Here is a 24,999-nt window from a genome sequence, read left to right as displayed (position 1 = left end):
GAAAGCTGAACACTCAGCGGAAGATGGTGGCTATTTTGGTTCTTAAGGATGAGAGACAGCTGGCTCTGTCTAGGAGTTTCTGACCTGGTCTGTGTGGTGTGTGGACATAGTCTAGTTACCTGGGTTCTTCAGCTCAACGCTGACTGGTAATGGAATATCGGGAACAGTGGCGGGACAAAGGACACTGCAGGTGTCCGTTGGTTAGGGAGAAAATGATTTTCCTTGGAGAACAGGATCTTATTTCTTTGCAGAGTCGGAGAATTAGTCCCTGTCTTATTTTTTTTAAAACGTTCTGATTGATTGATTGATTGATTGATTTATCTATCTATCTATCTATTTATTTATTTATGGCTGTGTTGGGTCTTCGTTTCTGTGCGAGGGCTTTCTCTAGTTGCGGCAAGCGGGGGCCACTCTTCATCGCGGTGCGTGGGCCTCTCACTGTCGCGGCCTCTCTTGTTGTGGAGCACAGGCTCCAGACGCGCAGGCTCAGTAGTTGTGGCTCACGGGCCCAGTTGCTCCGCGGCATGTGGGATCTTCCCAGACCAGGGCTCGAACCCGTGTCCCTTGCATTGGCAGGCAGACTCTCAACCACTGCGCCACCAGGGAAGCCCAGTCCCTGTCTTAACCTCCTGGTTGCCCGCGTTTAACTGCGGTGACGGTCATGAGGGAAGGGCTCCGGGGGTGTCCTCTCCTTAGCCTCATGGGCTGGTAGAGAAGCTGCGGCAAAGCAGATGCTCCTGCATTCACTCTCCAGATGATTTTATTCTTATTTTGCTTTGGTCCATTGACATGAATATCTGAATCTGTAAGAACCAGCTGCTTTGAGTAAGGATATGCATCCCCAGGTTAATTTACAGAGACAAAACATGGAATTGTGTTCAGCTGTCTTCTAGCAAGTTCTCTCCTTTTCACCCTTCATGGCGCTCCCCGCTCACTGGCCTTCTCTCTCACCAGCTTCGTCTCCTTACCGGTTTGTGTATCCCCTGCACTTCTTTCTCTGTCTTGCTTAATTTTCGGTGACCTCTTCTTGAACTTCCAGAAGCATTCCCTGGTATCATCAGCGCAAGTATAGGAAGTGACATACATTCTTAGAGGATCAATTTTTATATAGTACAGGGTTGAAAATCTAACAAGCCAGAGTCCCAGAGCAGAACTTTTGACTGTATCTGTCTATTAAGGCAAAGAAGCACATGGAATTTTTTTTTTTTTAATTGTAAGGGATTTATTTAAAATCAACTCTCAGACCTCATCCTGGGCTCAGAATATGTTCAGTTCAGTTTTCTGAATCACATCGGGGTTAATTCTATTTAATTGTCATCGATAGGAAAAGCTGATGATGCTATATTAAAAATAACAGCTGGATCCTCAGTCATCCAGGAAACAGTATGTTGTGTTGATTGCGTCGACTACTGTTATGTGAGGGTGTGGACCAAGACAGTGTAGAATAATTAAGAAAAAATAAGGACTTAAGTAAAATACCTTTTTATTTAACACTCAGTTAACCAGAGAATTAACTAAAAGATCTCATTCCCTTAATCTCGTGGCTAGACAGTTTTTTCCTTGCACTAGTGAGATAAGTGACTACTGATGGTTTGTGCATAAGTGTTCAAACTTGGCTCTGTCTGACGTTAGATGGCAGGCCTTCTGAAGCTCTGCTGAAGATTTGCCACGTCAGGCCTATGACATCATAATCGAGGACTAAAGGCACTGGTCCAGAATATACAAAGAGCTATGTGTAGTTGGGTATTGAATCATGGTTGGAAGGGAGGAAGAGGTTCTGCAGCATTGAGAAGAAATGTGTCATTGGTCAGAGTGGACCTCGGGCCTCTCGGAGGCAAGCTCTGCGCCTCTTCACAGCTGCCACTTCCCCTTCCTGAGGTCCCTGATCTTTTTTGTGGGCCATGCAAGTAGGTGTCCGTGGTCCAGTCACGTGTGATGGTAAATCGTACAGCTCAGGCTGGAAGGGAGGTTGGGGGAGGTCTCAGAGCGCGTCCCCCATCCCCATTTCCCCAGCTCGAACCTTCATTGTCTTCAGCTCTGCCTGGTCTCCCCGTGACCCCTCCAGTCTCGAGAAGCCCGAGTCTAGGGGAGTGCTGGAGATTTGTGTTCTTACTATTTGAAATAATATCAGACTGAGCATTCTAGGCAATCAGATCCTCGCAAAGAACTCTGGCGCTGCAGCCATGGCATCAGGCTTAAAGAAAAGAGCCGAAGGCAAGCCCATGGCTTTTCCGTTATCACTTAGGCAGCTTTTATATCCCACGTGGCTGCCTGAGAGTGTGTCCTTGTCCAAGTAGGCTGTGCCTTCCAGATAAATGCCTTCCTTCTCCTGAACTATGAAACACGCCAATTTAGAAATCGCTATCCCCACGCTGTTTCTGCCCCTTTCAAATGGAACAGCGGAGCGCAGAGTGAATCAGGCATCTTCACTTCCAACACTCCTCGGCGTTCAGGAGTCGTCTCCCCTTGAAGCTTGAATGGTGTTGGCCCGCACTTTTCCTCTTGCTGCTCGGGAGAGCCCAGTTCCTACGTGTGAACTGTCCAGTCTTGAGCCTCATGGATGTCTGTGCTCTTGGGAGCAGAGTGGGCTGTTACAAAACATACCGGTCTTTATTTTGAGAGTGGTGATTCCACAGCTAAAAACACAGGTATCCTAATTGGCTTTACAAAGGTTGGTTTACAAATCTGGTGTTCCCAGGGGTTCTTTTTGTTCGTGTTTTTGAAGTCCCTGCAAGGCACCTCTCTGTTGGACTTGCCATTGGGAGGGAGCTCCCTGTTGTGGAAGGGGACACTCGGGCGGTGAGAGGGGACGCCTTCCCTGGTGGACAGCAGGGACGTGCCAAGACACTGCTCCCTTTTGACGTGGCCTCTATGCAGATTCTCTCTTGTCGTCCGTGTTGGGCACCTCGCCCCCCTCCACCCCGGCTGTAAGTGATACAGAACCGTGTTTTCAACTTTGGATATTTTATGTTCCGAAGGCAATTGGAGGGGCTCCTGCTTATTAATTCAGCTTACAAAGATCAGGGTGGTTCTGGTCGGTAGAAGGATTCGGAGGAAATGCCACAATAAAGCGTTTTGAATTCTTGGAAGTTTGTAGGCAGATACTGCGGTTGACTGGGTTCAGCTGTCCAGATGGGGAGTCGGCAGACTACAGCCCGTGGGCTAAATCTGACTGCCTCCTGATCTTGCAAGGAAAGTTTTACTGGACCATGGCCACGCCTGTTTATTTCCGTTTTGTCTGTGGCTGTCTTCACGTGACCGGCAGAGTTGCATAAACACGGCAGAGACCCTGTGGCCTGCACAGCCTAAAATATTTACTGTCTGGCCCTTAATGGAAAACGTTTGCCTACCCCTGCATCAGATGGTCTAATCCCTTTCAAAATAAGATCACCCCAGCATGCTGTGAGTCGGCTACAAGTTAGGTAAAATTTAGATAGAGCGGATGCCCCAGGCCACGAGGCAGATGGTGACAACACACTGTACGTGTCTGGTGGGGATTCCCCGCCCATGCCTGCGCCCCTGCCTCACCTCTGTCCCCAGCTTTAGGGGGCTGCAGGCCTTAGGACGTGGCCGCCTCTGAAACCGACACTCTTCTCTCGTTGACCTTTGTTTAATGAGCGTTCTGAACCCTCAGAACTTTGTGTAGATTGAGCGCTGTAGCTTGTGGACCTCTCTCGGTTGGAGCTCAGCCTCTCAGTGTCCAGGGGGAAGTCACCTGTGCACCCAGAGCTTCTGCCAGCCGACCGCGAGGCCTGGAGCCCCGGTCCCGACGGCTAAGCAGTAGAGGCGAGGGAGGAGTTCATTTCTGTTTGTGCTCAGCGTAGCACTGGGCAGGAAGGGGCATGTGTCTACGGCGACCTGGAGTTAGTGGCTCGGTGGCTCTGATTTGGTAAAAAAAAAAAAAAAAACAGAAACAAAGAAAACGAATGGAAATGGCTTCAACATGGTGATCATTAAATATAGACCTTAACGTGAAGTCTCAGGAGAGGGGGTCTTGGAGGCTTCCTGTTGCGGAAGGTCCCAGAGCTGCTTCTCTAGACTCAGCCTGTCAATCGGGTGGATTTGGCTCTGCCTGTAAATAGCTCAGTACAAAATGCTGCCTTCTCAAATCTGAGGGCTGACACGTGCTCCTCAAAGGCCGGACCCTTCTAACGAGGGGTTACCTGAATGCCTAAGTATAGGGCAGTGCCTGCCCTGCGCACTGCCCCGGGAGCGGGGATGTTTGTTGGAAATCGCGCAGATGGTTGCAGGGAGCAGATTGATCATCATGGCACCTACGGAGTGAAATCCAGGTTCTGTCAAACAACCACTGAAAAAATATTAACAAGTATGCACAGCTTAGCTATTTTCAGTCTCCTGTTCACTGGCAATGATGAATGATAAAGCTTTCTTCCTAACTTCCAGTCTTAAACCAGTAGTGGTTAAAATTTGGTTTTTGACTCCCTTTCCGACTATAGTCAGGATGGAAAGTTTCTTCGACCCTTTGAACTTTCATAACACTGGGCTGTTTCAAATGTTGTGACTTGAAATCTGGAATAGCCTGGCCTGGTTTCGATTTGTGAGTCAGAGGACCCGTTAACAAGAACAAAACCGTTTTTTTTGCTTGAACAGATACAAGCTGGCCACCTTAGTATACACCAGGAAAATATATTTTGGGACTGACACTTTAATTTTCTATTGGCATTTATGTTATATATAATAAACCTCCCTAAGGTTCATTACAGGGATTCTAATAATGTGTGTACATGTATACACACACTTATATACCCAAATTTATATACTTTGAGATATAAAAAGTATTTGCTCAAGCTATCAAAGTCAACCCCAGATTTGTTCTTGAAACAAAATGAAGGTATTGGATTTCCATGTGGGAATCCCAAAATATTATAGTTTAATGTTGAAATTGGTTGTTTTGGCTTAGAGAGCCTGTTTTTTTTTTTTTTTTTTTTAAAGTTATACAATTTTTATTTATTTATTTATTTATTTATGGCTGTGTTGGGTCTTCGTTTCTGTGCGAGGGCTTTCTCTAGTTGCGGCAAGTGGGGGCCACTCTTCATCGCGGTGCGCGGGCCTCTCATTATCGCGGCCTCTCTTGTTGCGGAGCACAGGCTCCAGACGCGCAGGCTCCAGACGCGCAGGCTCAGCAATTGTGGCTCACGGGCCTAGTTGCTCCGCGGCATGTGGGATCTTCCCAGACCAGGGCTCGAACCCGTGTCCCCTGCATTGGCAGGCAGATTCTCAACCACTGCGCCACCAGGGAAGCCCCCGAGAGCCTGTTTTTTAGAGGTTGGGGTCTTGTTGCAAAATCATGTGTTGAAATTACAGTGTGAAGTGGAGTTGCCATATTCTTTTATCCTACAAATCATCACCGCGATGAATTCATATCTGGTGTAGATTCTACCAGTTCTACAGTAATACAAGAGAAGTGCTTTTCTTCATGTAGAAAAGTGTATTCATTATTAACATTTTTAAACCCACACTTTGACAGTAATGAACCAGACTCTCTTCCTCTCCACCCTCAGATCTTCGTTTTCTTTTCCACACCTAGTGTTACTAAATTTTGCCTTCTAGCCTAAATCATGCCTTTGACTTTTTTTCCTCAGTTATTCCAAACGATCCCATAAATTCGAGGCCATAGGCCACCTTAGAGTCATTTTCTTGGTTAAAACTTACTCATATGGGGTCATTACACTTGGGATCTTGAAATGCCTGATTACAGTTTCCTTTCTGGTTGTCAACAAGACTTAAACTAGTGGGATTTTGACATTTATCTTCTTTTTAAGGACCTGGTGCTCATTAAGTAGAAGAAAATTTTCTGGAATAATCTAAATAATCTTTTGGGAATTCAGACTCCCATTTTATTTATTTAAAAAAATTATTTTTAGATTTTATTTTATTATTTTTTTATACAGCACGTTCTTATTAATTATTTTATACATATTAGTGTATATATGTCAATCCCAGTCCCCCAACTCACGCTTTCCCACCTTGGTGTCTCTACATCTGTGTCTGTTTCTGCCTTGCAAACCAGTTCATCTGTACCATTTTTCTAGATTCCACATATATGCGTTAATATACTAAAATTAAAAAAATTTTTTAAAATTTATTTATTTATTTTTTGGCTGCGTTGGGTCTTCGTTGCTGTGCGCGGGCTTCTCATTGCAGTGGCTTCTCTTGTTGTGGAGCATGGGCTCTAGGCGCGTGAGCTTCAGTAGCTGTGGCTCACGGGCTCTAGAGTGCAGGCTCGGTAGTTGTGGCACACGGGCTTAGTTGCTCCGCGGCATGTGGGATCTTCCCGGACCAGGGCTTGAAGCCGTGTCCCCTGTATTGGCAGGCGGATTCTTAACCACTGTGCCACCAGGGAAGTCGCCAGACTCCCATTTTAAATTAAAAGCATTTGTGACCATTTCTCTTTTATGCTAAAATATACCCGTATATAAGTAAAATGATTTTGAAATTATTTGTTCTGAGAAACTGTTGAGATTTTTGACAATACTGGAAAAAGTCCTTGAATAATATTACATAAAAATTGAGAATTAGTACCTTATGAATTAAACAACCTTTTTTACATTTAAATATTCTTAGACATTGAATATACATGGGAATCACATGATCAGAGTATTTGAGAAGCTATATATCTAAAGGAAGAGATCAATTGAAATATTCTAATGAGCCTCATCTCATAATTTGGTAATCACATCTAAAAAACTTATTTAAAAATGTATGTAGTAGCACAGGGAGATCAGCTTGGTGCTTTGTGACCACCGAGAGAGGTGGGATAGGGAGGATGGAGGGAGATGCAAGAGGGAGGAGATATGGGGATATATATATATGTATAGCTGATTCACTTTGTTATACAGCAGAAACTAACACACCATTGTAAAGCAATTATACTCCAATAAAGATGTTGAAAAAAAAAAAGGGCTTCCCTGGTGGCGCAGTGGTTAAGAATCCGCCTGCCAGTGCAGGGGACACGGGTTTGAGCCCTGGTCCGGGAAGATCCCACATGCCGCGGAGCAACTAATAAGCCCGTGTGCCACAACTGCTGAGCCTGCGCTCTAGAGCCCATGTGCCACAACTACTGAAGCTCGCGTGCCTAGAGTCCATGCTCCACAATAAGAGAAGCCACTGCAATGAGAAGCCCGCACACTGCAACGAAGAGTAGCCCCCGCTCACCGCAACTAGAGAAAGGCTGTGTGCAGCAACGAAGACCCAACGCAGCCAAAAATGAATAAATAAAATAAATAAATTTATTTTAAAAAGTATGTAATATATAATAATATATAAATAACATGAGTACCTCATTAGATACCAACTGAAACATTTTTGTCACATGAGGTCAGTTGAATTTCATACTTGCATGTAGATTGAGATTTTAATTTATTTGTTATAGTGTCAGCATACAAATGAGGCTCATACAAGCTGCTATTCATTGCCAAAGTGGTTCAAAAATCATAATTTAAAAATATTTCTGCCCTAATTGAGATTACAAGTGTTTTATCAGGTTTGAAAATTTGGCAGTTATTTTACTTAATACCCAATTTAAAAAATTTGATTTTTTGCTTTTACGTAATATGGTGACATAGCAATTGTTAGGAGAGAAAGGGTCCTATGTATTTTATGTAAATTACCTGAAAGAGAACAGTCTTCATATATATTTATATTTTTCCTCCACTAGAGGGCTCTGTTGCCCTTTGATACAGTTAAACAAAAGCGGTAGCATCTCAATGCAGTTTGCTACCTCTCAGCCGGTCTTGCTTTCATTTTTGTTAAATAATGCCTTTTACTTTTCTAACATATCTTTTAGGTCTTGTACTTCTTGGTGAAAGAGTTCAAACTGAAGACCGTTACTAGTGTCATGTTTGTTTCTTTCTTCCTTCTCTCCCTTCTCCCCCGCCTCCCGCCCCATTTTTTTTTCCTGGTATGAAATACCAAGGATGAAGAGATCCATTTAATAAAAAGGTCCATTGTATTCAGGGAGCAGCCCGTTCTGCCAGACTACACAAGGGCATGTGTTTTCATGACATTATTGGTTTTGGGTGTGCTGGCCTATCAATAATGTGATTTTTCTTTTTCTAAGTGGAAATTGTTATATTTAAATATTAATGCCTCTGTTTAAGGTTCCTTTAGAAGGCCTTGGTGATCTTACAGTTTTTTCTTAGAACGTAGTGTTCCTCTGCCCCCCCAACCTACCCAGTGTTATATAATTTATTGTAATTAGATTGTTTAATAATGATATGTTTTTGCAATAGAAAAGAATGTGTCCTTTTGGGCTTAGTGTATGTTTCTTAACTAAGAGGCCATATTAAACCAAATACTTAATATGAAGCAAACAGCCAGTATCTGCACGTACAAGATCTTAAGGAGGGCAGTTTTCATTTTGGCTCTGTAACCAAAGTTTGAGGCAACCCATTAATTGTATGCTTCAGCTTTCAAACAGAAATTTGGCCCAGAAAAGGAAAACCGTTTTGGCTGTATAAAACTCCTTATTTTAAAATGGGGACAAAATGAATACACCATATTACATACTTTTATGCATTATATATTCTTCTTTTTCACAGCAACTTACTTTTTTCTCTCTTTAAAATGAAAGAGCCAGCAAGCACTGTGAATATACTTTTGTAACAGTGCAAAAACTCCTTCACCAGAGTTAAAATATTTTGCTCGTTCGTTTACAGATGTGTTCTTTGTCTATCCAATAAAGATGGTTAAAACTAGATGGCTATTGTGGGAATTGTTGCAGACTTGGTAAGGAAAGGCGTGCCAACTGTTGGAACCCCCTTGACCATCGCTCATTTACAGTGACACAGCCCACGTCCTTTCTTTGTTTTCTGCAGTATATACACAAAATGTTCAGATCCGAGTCCTCAGCCTTTTCCAGAATAACGTCGGGGGCGGGGGGGGGGGTGGTCAGTAGAAGGGCCTTCTTGCAGAGATCTCTTAAATTAAGTCTCCGATAGATTGATGGAAAGCAAATTCCAAACATCAGAGTTTCTTGCCTGCATGTATGATCTTCCTTTGGCTTAATACGTAACACTGCATTTCTTGAAGGGCCGGTCTTTATCTGCACCTCCCCCCACCCCCCCACCCCGCAGATGAGCTAAATGGGAAGTGTCCTCCTGTTTAATGAGTTGTGTGACAGGGCTGGAATCTAATTGTTTCGAGTCTGTGTTACTTGTTTACCAGGCTGTGCTGCTTGGTTTTCTGGACCCTTCTTGTTAGAAACCACATTGAGATGGTGCTGTCTCTGCAGGCAAGTCAAGGTCTCCTCACTAGACTCCGAAAGGAGAACTAAGGCCGTGTGCTCCAGCAGCGGGTGGGGGTTGTGTGGAGAGTGCCAGTGTGTGTGAGATGGGGTGTGGGAGACTCCTTCCGGTGTTTTTAATATTCCTCCCTAGGGTAGGATGGGAGGACTAGCAAGGTGGGTGGAACCAGGCCTTTCACTGGGAACAAAGGATCCCCTGGAAAGAGGGACAGGATCAGAATCAAAGAACTTTCTTGTGTAGTTGTATGGAAACTGAAGTTAAAACGAATAACGTATTTTTCATTTTCACCCTTACCTCTGAAATGTACTTCATTATTCCAGGTGACTATTTATTGATCTCTCTAATCTTGTCTCATGTTGATAGCTTTTTAGAATTTACGAATATTCTGTACCTGTTGTCTTATTTAATTCTCGCCACAGTGCTCACAGATACCCTGAAAGGGTATAGGGTGAAAGGGTATAGGTATAGGGTTAGGGTGAAAGCACAGAGAGGCGAGGTAACTTGCCCGAGGTCACACAGCTCTTGAGCGGTGGGTGCCTACAGAACTAGGGCAGAGAACTTCGGACTCCATGCCCGGGGCCCTCTCCCTTCTCCTTGCTGCTGTCTTGTTCCAAGGTATAGTGCTCAGTTCTGCCCAGGCTCTTCCCAAGCAGCTTAGCCAGTCTGTCTGAAATCAACACATTTATCTCAATGAATCTCCGAAAGCCTGCTCTGAGCCAGGCTGTGTGCTGAGTGTGGTGCCTGTTGGGAGGGGCGAGGCTGATGTGATCTCTGAACTGCTGGGTGATCGTGGATTAATGCACGGACACTTTTCTCTCTCGAATTCCCCTTTGGTGTTATTTTAAAATAAATTTGGGGAAAGAATTATGGGGAATGGAAGCTGGCATTTGTCAAACTCACATAAATTCCAGGTGTTAGGCTAGAATTATTTATTATTGTTATAAAACATGTATTCCTTATGGGAAGCTTAGAAAATGCAGAAAAGTAAAAAGAAACATAAATGCAGATAAGGAAAAAAAATCACCCCAAATTATTACCAACCAGAATTAACTGTCAGTATATAGCATATATGATTCTCAGCATTTTCCCCTTCCCTTCTGTTGTGATTTTTCTATTTAACTGTGGTTATGAGCATCTTTGCCTGTCGTAGAATGTTCTACCACAGCTTAAGTGGTTGCACAGCCTTGTATGGTTCTAACCATTCTCCCTCTGTGGCACATTTGGGTGGATTTCAGCTTTTTGATAGCCATGGGATGGAGATGAACATTTTGTAATTAAATGTTTGTACCCATTCATGACTATTCTGTAGTTTTATTTTCTGGAAGTGGAATTGCTGAGTCAGGGCATTTGTTTCCTAATCTTAAAATCTTGGTTTGTTTTGTCAAACCACACGCCTGGAAGCTTGTACCAGTTTAAACGCCCATTTGCCCTGCATCCTTGCCAGTCTTGGTATTTAGCGTTTTTTAAACAGTATCCCTTAAATTTGCACGTCTCTGATGATTCGATTGATCAGCTCTTCCTATGTTTGGCCATTTGTATTTATTCTTTTATGAATCGCCTTTCCATCCTACATGCGTAACTATTGGATATGTATCGATTGCTAATTGATTGCTTGATTCATGTGGCAAGATTTAATTTTCAAAATGTCCCTTTGTCTCAGAAGTTAATTTATCTCAAAGTGTCTATTACTTTAAGTACACATTCAATCTTGTGACCCACAGGCAATTCGTGAGAAGAAAGTTGGCCTCACTCCCCAGTCTGCTTCACTAAAAACTTCGAAGTCTATATCTTATCTCTTACACCAGCTACACATCACGGGCACCGCTGCTTCATACCTGCATTTAAGGAGGGAGCACCCCAGGAAACTCAAAATCGGCCAGCTTACAATGGAGGTTGAGTCCCAAGATAATGCAGTAGACGACAATCAGTTCTTTGGGTTTTGCAGATTTCCCCCCAGATCTTCTATTAATGGTAGTAACCCCTCTTCAGAGCTTTTCTCTGCATTATCTCATTTGATGAGCCTGGCTCCCGCATGGCGAAATTGTACCACTGCTGAAAATAGCTCTGCTGACAGGGGAAAGCTTGATAGGTAGTTTCTATCTGGAGAGGCAGCAGGGTGCAGGGGAAGGGATCAGGACTCAGGAAGCAGACGTGACCTAGTTTCCACACCTGGCCCAAACACCACCCATCGAGTGACTTGGGCCCAGTTCCTTTCCTTCTCTGAGCGCTTGTTTTGCATCTGTGAAACATGGACACTATTTGTACTTTGCACGGTTTTTTTTTTATATATATACTTTTTTATTTAAAAAATTTTTTAAAAAATATTATTTATTTTTGGCTGTGTTGGGTCTTTATTGCTATAAGCGGGCTTTCTCTAGTTGCAGCGAATGGGAGCTACTCTTCGTTCGTTGCGGTGAGCGGGCTTCTCATCGCAGTGGCTTCTCTTGTGGAGCACGGGCTCTAGGCGTGCGGGCTTCAGTAGTTGTGGCACGTGGGCTCAGTAGTTGTGGCGCATGGGTTTAGTTGCTCCACGGCACGTGGGATCTTCCCGGACCAGGGCTCGAACCTGTGTCCCCTGTATTGGCAGGCGGATTCTTAACCACTGTGCCACCAGGGAAGTCCCTGCACAGTTGTTAAAGATGGGAACTCCAGAACGCCCAGGGAACTGTCTGCCCCACACCGCAGGCAGTTAGTAAACTGTAGTCATTTCGGGAATGGGAGGCAAGAAGATCAAGTTACTGACATTACTTTGGTATTTTCCTAGCTTCCTGGTTCTTGGATCCTCAAAAGGCTGCCGTCATATCTGCGAGTTTGTCCTAAAACGACCTTTCTCAGTAACTGTTTTAGGCGTCTGCTTGTCTTTTGTATGAAAGGAAACATTTTAGATATTTTTTGGTTGGAGGTCAGATGGTAGCTGCATCCAGGAAAAAGAATCAAGTGAAAGAAAGAAAGGAAAAAAAAAAGGTTATTTTTCTTGCAGTCAAGGAGGAAAAAAAGATCTATTAAACTTGGGGGGAAGAAAGGAAGGAAAACTATTAAACCTTAAATGAATGCATCATAGTAACATCTTTATTCCAAGAGTCTGGCATCAGAGCTCTGGTTCATCTGAGTTTGTGATGGTTGATAGGACTGCCTGGAATATTAAGTATAAATGTCCAGCTTAGCTGTCCCATTCGCTTGAGACTACCGAAGAACATCTCAGTGTGTGAATAGAATTTTATCAGCACTTCAAAAGGTATGATGGGTTTTATTGGAGACCACGGGAACATGATAGGAGGAGAATTGGCTGTGAGTCAGGTGGACGTTAACTTTTGTGACCTAAGCCCTGTCACTTAGCTATCTCGAGCCTCCCTTTCCTCATCTGTAAAATCGAGAGACTCATACTTTGTCACCCACTCTTTATTTATTTATTTGATATCAGAGTATAGCTGATTTACAACGTTGTGTTAGTTTCAGGTGTACAGCAAAGAGAATCAGTTATACTTATACATATATCTATTCTTTTTTAGATTCTTTTCCCATATAGGTTACTACAGAATATTGAGTAGAGTTCCGTGTGCTGTACAGTAGGTCCTTACTAGTTATCTATTCTATGTATAGTAGTGTGTATATGTCAATCCCAATCTCCTAATTTATCCCCGCCCCTTTCGCCTTTGGTAACCATAAGTTTGTTTTCTATGTCTGTGACTCTATTCCTCTTTTGTAAATCAGTTCATTTGTACCATTTTTAGATTCCACAAGTAAGTGATATCCTATGACATTTGTCTTTCTCTGACTTCACTTTGTATGATAATCTCTAGTTGCATCTATGTTGCTGGAAGTGGCATTATTTCATTCTTTTATGGCTGAGTAATATTCCATTGTATATATGTACCACATTTTCTTTATCCATTCCTCTGTCGATGGACATTTAGGTTGCTTCCATGTCTTGGCTGTTGTAAATGGTGTTGCTATGAACACTGGGGTGCTGTCACCCACTCTTTTGTCAGGATAAAATAAAATAACGTGCACATGCAGTAGTGAAGAGTCCAGTAGAATTTATGTCGTTGCATGCAGTTGGGGGAAAAAAATGACCTAACGGTTGTCAGAAAAGGCAGTCCTACAGGACGAGGCTTTAGGTTTGGAAGATGGAGGAGGAAGAGAGCAATTTAATTCCATGACGGATGGAATAAAATAGGGTCTCTTGCTCTTTTTTTGTTAGGACCCGCTGAGTGGTGTCAGCAAATATCTTCTCCAGGGTTCAGAAAGGTAACCAGACTTCAAGTACCTTTGTCGAGCCTTGGGCCCTCGATTTGGTGGTGATGACTAGGAAATTTTTTTTTTGTTTTTTGGCCACACCACGTGGCATGTGGGATCTTAGTTCCCCGACCAGGGATCGAACCCGTGTCCCCTTCAGTGGAAGTGTGGAGTCCCAACCACTGGACCGCCAGGGAAGTCCGACTAGGAAATATTAACGAATGCTGTCCCACCCGGGGTTGACAGGCTGTGACGCTGGCCAGCTCCTCAGGAGCGGAAACCTGGGGTAACAAGAAGAGCATCTCTGCGGAGGCAGAAATGGCCGCGGGCTGCAGTCGTGCTGAGTTTCCATAGGTGAAAATGTTGTTGGCTCTTGGACAGCACATTTTCTGGTTGCCTTCTATTTCAGTTGCCCAGGCCCTTCCTCACCTCTGTTCGCAGTGCCGAGCGAATACAGACGTACACGGGGAGAGCGAACTGGGTGCTCTTGGCTTATGGAACATTAACAAGTTTTCCAGTAGCATCTCCATTCTGGAAGCTGTTTTCCTAGTGATCGCACGAAGCAAAAGAATGAAAATAATCTCTTTCAAACAGAGAGATTCTACTGTGTCGGCCACCAATGGCTGTAAGGATGAATCTCAACACTTTCTGCATCTCTCAGTATAAGGTCTGCTGACTGCCTTCAGTTTTTCTGTCTGGTGTGTCGTACAGGAGGGCGGCTGTGGCTTCTGCACTCAGCAGCTGGGTTTGAGAAGCTTCTGTCAGCTGAGAGATCATCACTGTATTCCAAGTGGCATTACCGGAAGAAAAAAAAAAGGAAAAGAAATGCCATTACAGCTTTATCTATTAGCAAAGGAAGTTTCCATTCCAAGTCCGTGTACAGTTACCAGATTGAGTGTTTGGCAAGGTAGAGAGCAGTGTTAACAGATCCATCCGGGGAAATGTCTTCAGTCAGGGAGCAGAGTCAGATTTTTGGCAAACGATACCCTCCTTGCAGCCTAAAAAGCTGAGTTGGGAGCCGCCGGTCTCTGTGCCTGAGGGCCTTTCTCTACGGAGCCTGGCCATGGCCGCTTGCCCCGTGTTTCTCTTTTATTGCCCCCATTGGCCTGACTGGGGAGGGACTTCACCAGAGGAAACCAGTGGTGTTTGTGTGTCATCATCGTGGGGCTCTTACACTTACCTGAGGGCACACATGTGCATCTATCGTTATGCTCCTTACCTGTTTACTTAATTATTAAAAACAGCAGCAACTTGCTTGCTTGCCGTTCTGGAGGTCAGAAGTCCGAAATCCGTCTTACTGGCTGAAGTCAGGTCGTTTTCAGGGCTGGCTCCTTCTGGAGGCTCTGGGGCGGGGGTGGGGCACGGAATCTGTTTCCTCACCTTTTTAGAAGCTTGGCCTGTGGATGTTTCCTCGACCTTCGAAGCGTGTTACTCCCCGTCACCACCACCTTCTCCTCTTGTGCAGACAAGTCTCCCTCTTACGACAACAGTTTTCATCACCTGGGGTCCACCGGGATCAGCCAGCGTAATCTCCCCATCTCAAGACCTTCATCCCATTTGCAGAGTCACCCCCTACCATGCAGGGTGACATTCACAGGTTCCAGGGACTCGGATGTGGGCATCTTTGGGGGCCACTCCTCAGGAACCTCAGAAGGTGATGGATTATCTCTAAGGACTCTTCACCTGCAGCACTGAAGTCTTCTGTCCCCACCCCACCTCTCCCCTACCTACCTGTTTCTTTGGGCTGGGTGATTTTTTTTCTAGAAAAAGCCTGGCCCTGGGCCTCGGTGTTCCGAGTTTGGGAGCGGCCCTACGATGCCTCTCGTCCTCCAGTCGGGGTTTGTCCGAAACAGGATGGTGTCTGAATGTCCGGGACTCACCGTAGTGCTGCTGAGTGACTTCATATCACGTGACAGTGATTAAGGGAGGGGGACCATCTCACACTTGCTCATTCCTCTAGCTGGGGGCCATTTGGTCAAGAGTAGAGCCTCCCAATCAGGACAGAGGGGAAACTGGGGTCTGTAGCCTGGATCTGGCCCCCAGGTGATTTGTTTGGTCCGCGCAGAAATGGCCTGTGGTGTTTTCTGTTTTGTTTTAGATTAACTGCCAATGTGTTAAAATCAAGAGCCTTTACTTAAAAGTAATCTTGATTTCTTTTTTAAAAAATTTTATTTATTTATTTTTGGCTGCATTGGGTCTTCGTTGCTGTGCGTGGGCTTTCTCTAGTTGCGGCGAGCGGGGGCTACTCTTCGTTGCGGTGCACAGGCTTGTCATTGCGGTGGCTTCTCTTGTTGCGGAGCACGGGCTCTAGGCACGCGGGCTTCAGTAGTTGCGGCTCGCGGGCTCTAGAGCGCAGGCTCAGTAGTTGTGGCGCACGGGCTTAGTTGCTCCGTGGCATGTGGGATCTTCCCGGACCAGGGCTCGAACCCATGTCCCCTGCATTGGCGGGTGGATTCTTAACGACTCTGCCTCCAGGGAAGCCCTAATCTTGATTTTTGACTCAAAAAAATCAGAAGAGCTGGCAACACTGGGCCCTGTTCCCGGCAAGCAGAACTGCACTGAGACTGTTTCCCTGCCGTGAGGCAAAGCTGTTTCCTGTGAGTATGTCCTGTTGCCTGCCTGGTCTGTGTGGATTCTTGAGTCTAGAACCCTGGTGTAGTGTCTGGGATGAGGGCTGTGTGGAGAGACAGGGCTGGCTGGATCCTGGGCACAGACACACCCTTAATTCCATCATTTGTGCAGTCAGCAAACATTGAGAACTAGGTGTCAGCTCTTCAGCGTTGAAGCAGACAGGATACCTTGTCCCTTTGGAGCTACAAACTGACCAAAATATAAGCCACTTGATCTTTGTGCTTCTAGAGAACGTTTACATTTATTTGCTTTACGGTATAATTTTTTTTTTTTTTAACCACACATTTCCTTGTACACATGGATGCCTCTGGGCAGTTTATAATTATTTCTGTGTTTCTCTGTTTGTATTTATTTTTATTTTTTTAATTAATTTTTACTGGAGTATAGTTGCTTTACAATGTTGTGTTAGTTTCTACTGTACAGCAAAGTGAATCAGCTATACGTATACATATATCCTCCCTTTTTGGATTTCCTTCCCATTTAGGTCACCACAGTGTATATTAAGTAGAGTTCCCTGTGCTATACAGTAGGTTCTCATTAGTTGTCTATTTTATACGTAGTATCAATAGTGTATGTATGTCAATCCCAATCTCCCAATTCATCCCAACCCCCCTTTCCCCCTTGGTATCCATACATTTGTTCTCTACCTCTATGTCTCTATTCTTTTTGTATTTAAAAGTACAGGATACTAAAGCCTTTTTGTTTAATTCTTGAGAAGACATCTGCAAGCGAGTCACCAAATAGGTTCTTGTAAATTAAAGACAGCATTCACTATCTTGACTGATGCTTTTTTTCTTTAATTTTTGAAGTATGTTTTACTTTTTATACAGCAGGTTCTTATTAATTATCCATTTTATACATATTAGTGTATATATGTCAATCCCAATCTCCCAATTCATCACCCCACCCCACCCCCCTGCCATTTTCCCCCCTTGGTGTCCATATGTTTGTTCTCTACAGCTGGGTCTCTATTTCTGCCCTGCAAACCGGTTCATCTGTATCATTTTTCTAGGTTCCACATATATGCGTTAATATACGATATTTGTTTTTCTCTTTCTGACTTACTTCACTCTGCATGACAGTCTCTAGATCCATCCATGTCTCTACAGATGACCCAATTTCGTTCCTTTTTATGGCTGAATAATATTCCATTGTATATATGTACCACATCTTCTTTATCCATTTGTCTGTCGATGGGCATTTAGGTTGGTTCCATGACCTGGCTATTGTAAATAGTGCTGCAGTGAACATTGGGGTGCATGTGTCTTTTTGAATTACGGTTTTCTCTGGTTATATGCCCAGTAGTGGGATTGCTGGGTCATATGGTAATTCTATTTTTAGTTTTTTAAAGAACCTCCAGACTGTTCTCCATAGTGGCTGTATCAATTTACTTTCCCACCAACAGTGCAAGAGGGTTCCCTTTTCTCCACACCCTCTCCAGCATTTGTTGTTTGTAGATTTTTTGATGATGCCCATTCTAACCGGTGTGAGGTAATATCTCATAGTAGTTTTGATTTGCATTTCTCTAATATTAATGATGTTGAGCAGCTTTTCATGTGCTTCTTGGCCATCTGTATGTCTTCTTTGGAGAAATGTCTATTTAGGTCTTCTGCTCATTTTTTGATTGGATTGTTTGTTTTTTTTTTTTTTTTTTTGTTTTTTGTTTTTTGTTTTTTTTTTGTTTTTTTAATATTGAGCTGCATGAGCTGTTTATATATTTTGGAGATTAATCCTCTGTCCGTTGATTCGTTTGCAAATATTTTCTCCCATTCTGAGGGTTGTCTTTTCATCTTGTTTGTAGTTTCCTTTGCTTTGAAAAAGCTTTTAAGTTTCATTAGGTCCCATTTGTTTATTTTTGTTTTTATTTCCATTACTCTAGGAGGTAGGTCAAAAAAGATCTTGCTGTGATTTATGTCCCAGAGTGTTCTTCCTATGTTTTCCTCTAAGAGTTTTGTGGTGTCCAGTCTTACATTTAGGTCTCTAATCCATTTTGAGTTTATTTTTGTGTATGGTGTTAGGGAGTATTCTAATTTCATTCTTTTACATGTAGCTGTCCAGTTTTCCCAACACCACTTATTGAAGAGACTGTCTTTTCTCCATCTTATATCCTTGCCTCCTTTGTCATAGATTAGTTGACCATAGGTGTGTGGGTTTATCTCTGGGCTTTCTGTCTTGTTCCGTTGATCTATATTTCTGTTTTTGTGCCAGTACCATATTGTCTTGATTACTGTAGCTTTGTAGTATAGTCTGAAGTCAGGGAGTCTGATTCCTCCAGCTCCGTTTTTTCCCCTCAAGACTGCTTTGGCTCTTCGGGGTCTTTTGTGTCTCCATACATACTTTAAGATTTTTTGTTCTAGTTCTGTAAAAAATGCCATTGGTGATTTGATAGGGATTGCATTGAATCTGTAGATTGCTTTGGGTAGTATAGTCATTTTCACAATATTGATTCTTCCAATCCTAGAACATGGTATATCTCTCCATCTGTTTGTATCATCTTTAATTTCTTTTATCTTGACTGATGCTTTTTAAGTCTTCCTATGAGTCTGATTTTTCTTAAGCGTCATCTCCGTGTGCGCATCTTCTAAGTAATGGTAAAGGAAAGCAAAACCTGTGAATAAGTACAGGGTGAGCAAAAAGTCCCTGTTAATTTGAACAAAGCGTGGATCTGTGGTCAGGCACCATCGCTTACCTGTCGTTTGTATTAATCACAGTTCCATTGCTTGCCTTGTGGTAGTAAGCATGCGGCTGTATTAGGATTTTTTTTTATAGCTTCTTCTCTGCCTTTTGATGTTTGTATTTACAGTCTAAGCCGTTATGTACTGCTCAGATAGTATGTGCTGAAAATCAGCGGTTTGTTTGAGTGGCATGCGTACTCATTTTGTTTGGTGGACAGATTTCTTTCGCAGTCCTGGCTGACTTTCCTGTAACTGGCTTCTGTGCTTCGCTCCGTGTTTTGACTCAGCCCTGCAGCTCTCAGCCCGCTGTTCCTCACGCCACTGATGGTATAGCTGAGCTCTGCTAATGCTGTTATTAATCTGGCAATATATACCAGGGAGGTTTTATAATTGCCACGATTCTTCTTTGCTCCGATCCATTTTCCAGCTCCTCAACTGGTGTGGCAGCTGCAAAGCACAGTATTTAACTGTGAGGTAGAGAATCGTTGCCTAGACTTAGGATTTTACATTCTGTCGAGGCTGCAGGGAAAGTGGTCACGTTTTCGGATAGTATTTGAGTTTACAGATTCCAAGCAAAAATTTTTTTTTTTATCACCCGTTATGTAAAATTTAAACATCAGCTGAATTGCAGAATTTTGAAAATTTTAGGGTGGCACACTCAAGTCATTAGGAGTGAGTTCTAGATTTCATGTTTTAGTTACTGTAAAGCTGGTCTTGTTTGGATTGAAGAATTTAATAATGTTTACTTTTCAAAGGATACAACTCTCATCATCGTGTGTTCTGTTTAAACTGTCCACAGAGAAGTATCCCGAGAGTGAAATCGTTTCAAATGAATTCCTAAAGAAGAAATGCTGATGGTTTTAAATGAATGTTAGAGATTGAACTACTGAAGCTTCCATATTGCACATCATAGGAGGCTAATCCTGGGGACGCTAGTTTACAAAAGCGAGTGATGCACTTAGGAGGCTGAGCTGAACTGGGCAGGGAACAAAACATGACAGAGTTGTCACATGTAGAAATAAGCGATTCCAAGTTTACAGTCAGTGGGATGCTGCCATCCTCCTAACAGATTTTGTGGATCTTACACAGGTTTTAGGGAGGTCTGTGTGTTTTCTTAAATGTTCCTTGACTGCTCCCCCCTTTTTTTCTAATATTTATTTATTTGGTTGCGCTGGGTCTTAGTTGTGGCAGGCGGGCTCCTTAGTTGTGGCATGCAAACTCTTAGTTGTGGCATGCATGTGGGATCTAGTTCCATGACCAGGGATCGAACCTGGGCCCCCTGCATTGGGAGTGTGGAGTCTTATCCACTGCACCACCAGGGAAGTCCCTTAACTGCTCTCTGTGGCAGTGACTTTATATTGTATGGCTGTGTGTGTGTGTGTGTGTGTGTGTGTGTGTGCACGTCGGTGGGGAGAATCAGCTCTTGTGACAAATAAGAAACAGCAAACATTGTTCATGTTGACTTAACCGTTTGCTTAAATATTAGTATTGGATCTCAGAGTCAACATGCTCGCAGGATGGCTTTGTTTTCAGTAAAGGCCGTGTTAGAAAACTATCTGCTCTTCCTGAGAGCATTTCTGCATAGCTGTCAGAAATCTGTATTTAGAAACTTACCCATATTCTTAATTCTGGGCATTGCGATAAACGATAGTGTGGACTTCGCAAAGACTATTTTCTGCACACATAGTGCTTGTGATGCCTGCGGAATTTTACTTGTTCCCTGAATCTTTGGGGAACCATTCAACCCTCTTTCCTTAGTTTCCTTAACCTTTTTTTCATTATGACAGTCAGTGTGAGAGTTTGCCTTTTCTTTACTTCTGTGATTCAGAACCCAAATCTGGCTCATCTCTCCGTCCTCTGTTTAGTTTCATATTGTACTTTAATCTTTCTGTACATCAGTATCTGTCATTATGGTATTTAAGCTCTCGGAAGAATCCGGCAGTTGCCAACTCTTTGAGAAAATAAAGCACTCCACCGTTGTGGTGTTCTGCTTAGGCCTGGTTAAAAACTCATTATTTGGCTAAGGTTGATTTAGGTGCTGTTTGTAATTAATAGCAGGGACTGTCTTCTTTGTTGTGAGGAGCATAACTTTGGTTTTAGAAAGCTTGATCATGTTTTTTTTCTCCACGGTAGATGTGAAAAGAACCAGGAGAGTACGAGAACATTTATAATATTATCACACAGTGATCCCACTGTGCTGATGTATCCAAGAGAGAAAATCCGAAAGAAAGCATTAAACTGCAGCAAGAGGCCGTTTCTGGCATACGGTGCTGTTGGCCCAGCGAGATGGAAGAGGACAGAAGTGTGACACACAGATAGTGGGGAGAGGTGTTGCCTGCACACTGCAACACCCCAGTGCCGGGGCGGGGGTGTGTAGACCCTGCAGTGTAGACACAGCTGGCTCCACTGTCCTCTGTGGATGAAGACAGGCCCTTGCTGAGAAATAAAGAGTGTAGACTCTCCCCCATCAGGTTCACCTCCTGGAGTGGAGGTGCAGCGACTCGGGAGGAGTTGTTTCCCCAGCAGAGGATTAGCAAGTTCAGGGCAGCGTTTGAAACGTGCAGCATGACTTTTAAAGTCTGGTTCAGAGCCCGGCGCTGGTCAGCTCCATCGTGGCTGACCAGATGTCGGGGAGGACTTCTTAGAGGGGAAGGCGTTTGTTTCCTTGAAAGTGAACATCTGAAATAGTGTTCGCGTTTCTTCTTAGAAGCACAAGAGAGAGAAGTGCAATAGGGAGAACTTGGATTTTCAACTAGGCAGTCACTCTGGTTTTCTTATCCCAATAAAGGAAATTTTGTTAATTGCGTTCAGATCCTAGAGGCCAGCTCTGTCGACTCCTGTACGTTTGATCATAGGAGGCTCTTCCGTTCTGTGAACTGAGAACTGAGTTCTTTCTTCCATCCGTGACATTGATCTAAATCAGGCTTTCTTTTCTTTCTACTAAATTTTTCAAATATCAAGAGGCTAAAGAATAATTAGACTGAAAGTATTACTGGGGGAAAAAATTAAACCACACCGCTAAAACTGACCCAAAAAGATAATGGGAAGGAAAATGATATTTGTAGGCGGGTCTGTCTGATTCCCTTTGTACTTGATATGAATTCTTTTAGGAGTTGAACATAGAAGCATGTGTGCATTTGTGCAACTTTTGAGATCTCTAGGATAGAGAATTCACTTCTCTAACTGGAATTTATTTAGCATGCAAATGTGGGTAGATGATTGTTTTATGTATGCCTGGTATTGAATGATGGGTAGGTGTGATAACTACGTATAAAATTGAAGTCCAAGGGGTGCTTTTATGGCAGCAGGCTGGAAATGGCATTGGATTTTCTTATGGCTTTTTCATGTCCATTTTGATGAATCTATTTATTACTTCTATAATGAGTAGCACACATGGTTGGTTAGCCAAGGTATTGAACTTTATCAACCTTGGCTGAAATTCACAATGCGTGCCAAACTTGTTGTAACATGTAAGAAATTACATCTGGGCCAAAAGGTTCAATAATGATTACTCTTATAATGGAATCTTTTACAAAGCATGGGATTTCACGATATGCCTCTGCTTTTTAAAGAGTATAGTGATACAGTGAAACAAGGAATAACACAGAGCTGAAAAAAAGGATCCGCTTGTGGTATAGATTCAGACTTAGAATAGGTTCCTTCGACTGTCAGGACGGGGTGAGAAAAGTTTCGGATCTTGTCTCCTGGGTTACGTGTACTCTGGTGTTTGCTCTTACACGGCTCTCTCTTTCGACCTCTCTCTCGAGCGAGCCTTAATCACGTGACTTGTGAACCTTTCGGGTCTAGAAGACAAAACCTAATAGTGTGCTGTTACATCCCATCTGTTTATAAATTCCAAACTGATTTGAAATGTGCAGCCACACTCTTCTTAAATTACAGTGACACGAGGTCCGTAGAACGTTTTACTCTAATGAGAGGAATCCACGCTCAGATTGGTCAGGTCGCCCGTCAAGAGGTGTGGAGGTTTCAAGGCCCCAGCAAATAACACGTTTTCCCCCCTTTTCCAAGTTATGAACTGATTGAGAAATAGGACACAGTGTAAGGCGAACAGAAGGCTAGTGCATCACTTTAGCGCCTGGCCCAGCTGATATTGGGGAGCATGGCCTCTACGTGGGGGCCGGTGGGCTCTCGGATCCTGAGCCCCAGAATTTGACAGGGGGATGGGTTGCTGCCGGGTCCCACCAGACCACCCCTGAGGGCAGAGCCCCGCCCCCCCACCTTCCGCAGCAGGCACACAGCAGAGCAGAGTGGGGCGTGTGACGTCTGTACGAGGAGAGGAAGGACAGGGCCCTGCGGGCCCCGCGCTCTCTCCTAGATTTCCTAACCACACAGGCTGTCCGGCTGCCAAGGGCAGGAGTCGGGGAGGATAAGAGGATGTTAACACAAGTGGGGATCCCTTCACCCAGAAAGACGTACCTGAAATGGGAAAGCTGGTTAAAATTATTAAGTCTTGGGACAGTAAGGCTGCAACATACATGTGTATCCACTGCCGGGTTTTATTTTGGATTGTGAGCCCTCACTCTTTCTTGGATAATTAGACATGCTTTTTTTTTTTTTTTTTTTTTTTTAAACTTCTATACTTTTCAACTTGGTAACTCTGGGGCCTTGTTCCCTGTTCTTAACCCCTGAGTCTCAGTTTCCCCGTCCGTGAAGCCAGGCACCAGGACACCAACGTCATAGCGTTGTGAGACTTCAGTGAGATGAAGTGAAGGGGCACCCAGCGTGGTGTGTGTCACTTTGTCTTGTTCACCATGAGTTTCCTTATCTTTCATTTTGTTACTGGGACTAAGTTTTAAACTTAGCTTCTTAACTTTTTATCATGGGCACTTTTGTATGGACGCCAACACAGAGGGAATTATGTTTTTGCTTAAGAGGTAAAAAGGAGCTGGTGTCAGGTGCACCCTTGTATGAAATAGGGAAGGAAAATCAACTGCGTTGTAAATTCACGGACCGACCTGTTGAGGGACGCCTTCACTTGTCACCGTCTCTGTCCCACTTTGGGAGTTGGATAAATATTTGCCTGTTTTGTTCGACTGCCCTTTGGCAGTGGACGCAACTGCCGCTGCACAGCAGAAGGGATTTCTGCAAAGCCATGGCTTTGTGTGCCCCACTTGGACAGTGTCCACACTTAATAGACAGAATAAAGCAGGCCTGTCTTTTTCCACATCCATTTAGTTCAAGCCTCAGCCTTTCCCACAGTGCTTGAGCATCGTGAACCACAGACACAAGACGGTGTGAAAAGCGCAGCCCAGGGAGAGAGTGCCTCTCTCCAGGGAAATGCGAATTCTTTGGAACAGATCAGCTTTCCCAGTGGCCGGAATGATGACAGTTGTCCGGAAAGTGGTTGTCGGCCGACCGTCTGAATGGCTTGCCCCACCGCCTCTGGGAGAGCGAGCGGATGGTAGCCCTCGCTGTAGGATTGCAGAGCATCACACAGCCACGCCGCCCCCCTGGTGCTATAGCGGGAGCCACCCCGCGTTTGCTGACGGCACAGCCCGCCTCTCAGTTATTCTGTCTTTGATGAAATATTTCTCTTTAATTCTATTAAATTTACTTTTCATGTGAAGAACCATGCTATTGTACTTGCCAATGGACGTTCACAGCATGCACCTAATTTGTTTTATTTTTTATAATGCTTAATCAGAACTCAGTTGAGCAGTTAGGAAGTGTGTTATAGGGTCAGCTCAAAGTAAGAATGGGAGCACAGAAGGGGAGAGGAAAATGAGCCTGAGCCCGGCCCTTACTCTTCAGGGGCTCAAGTGTCAATTCCTTCTGGGTGCTGGTCTTCTTCCCTTGGTAACAGGAGAAGAGAAGAAGGGGGGGAAAAAAAAAAAGAGCAAACATCTCTGGGTTTAACTGAACTTTTCCAAGAAAGAAAGATATAAGGATCCTTATCCCTTGATTATTTTAAAAAAATGGTTGAATTTTTTTCCTGCATGATAATAAAACCCATTTGGGGGCAGCCACTCTGAGTAGCCAGCGGGCGTCCGTCTGCCGTCAGGAGCCATCCCCCAACTGCGGCAGACTGCAGGTAATCATTGTACAGACCATGTGCTCATGCAGCGGGGGAGCGGGAGTGAAGTGTGTAGCATGCCTCCACCCATGTAAGAGGGGAGCACGTATTGAAGAGGGGCCTTCTCAGTTGCAGTCGTCATTTGGCATCTCTGTTA

At 43.9% G+C, this 24,999-nt stretch overlaps 1 protein-coding gene across 2 annotated transcripts in view; it reads left to right on the top strand.

Annotated features, from left to right (window-relative positions):
- WWOX (WW domain containing oxidoreductase) overlaps positions 1 to 24,999 on the top strand; it is a 254,311-nt gene that overhangs the window by 11,928 nt on the left and 217,384 nt on the right. The window lies entirely within an intron of this gene.

Source organism: Balaenoptera acutorostrata, chromosome 19 (assembly GCF_949987535.1).
Source record: "Balaenoptera acutorostrata chromosome 19, mBalAcu1.1, whole genome shotgun sequence".
Lineage (NCBI taxonomy): Eukaryota > Metazoa > Chordata > Mammalia > Artiodactyla > Balaenopteridae > Balaenoptera > Balaenoptera acutorostrata.
Note: the sequence above shows the minus strand (reverse complement) of the source record. Positions and strands in the feature narration are given on the sequence as shown.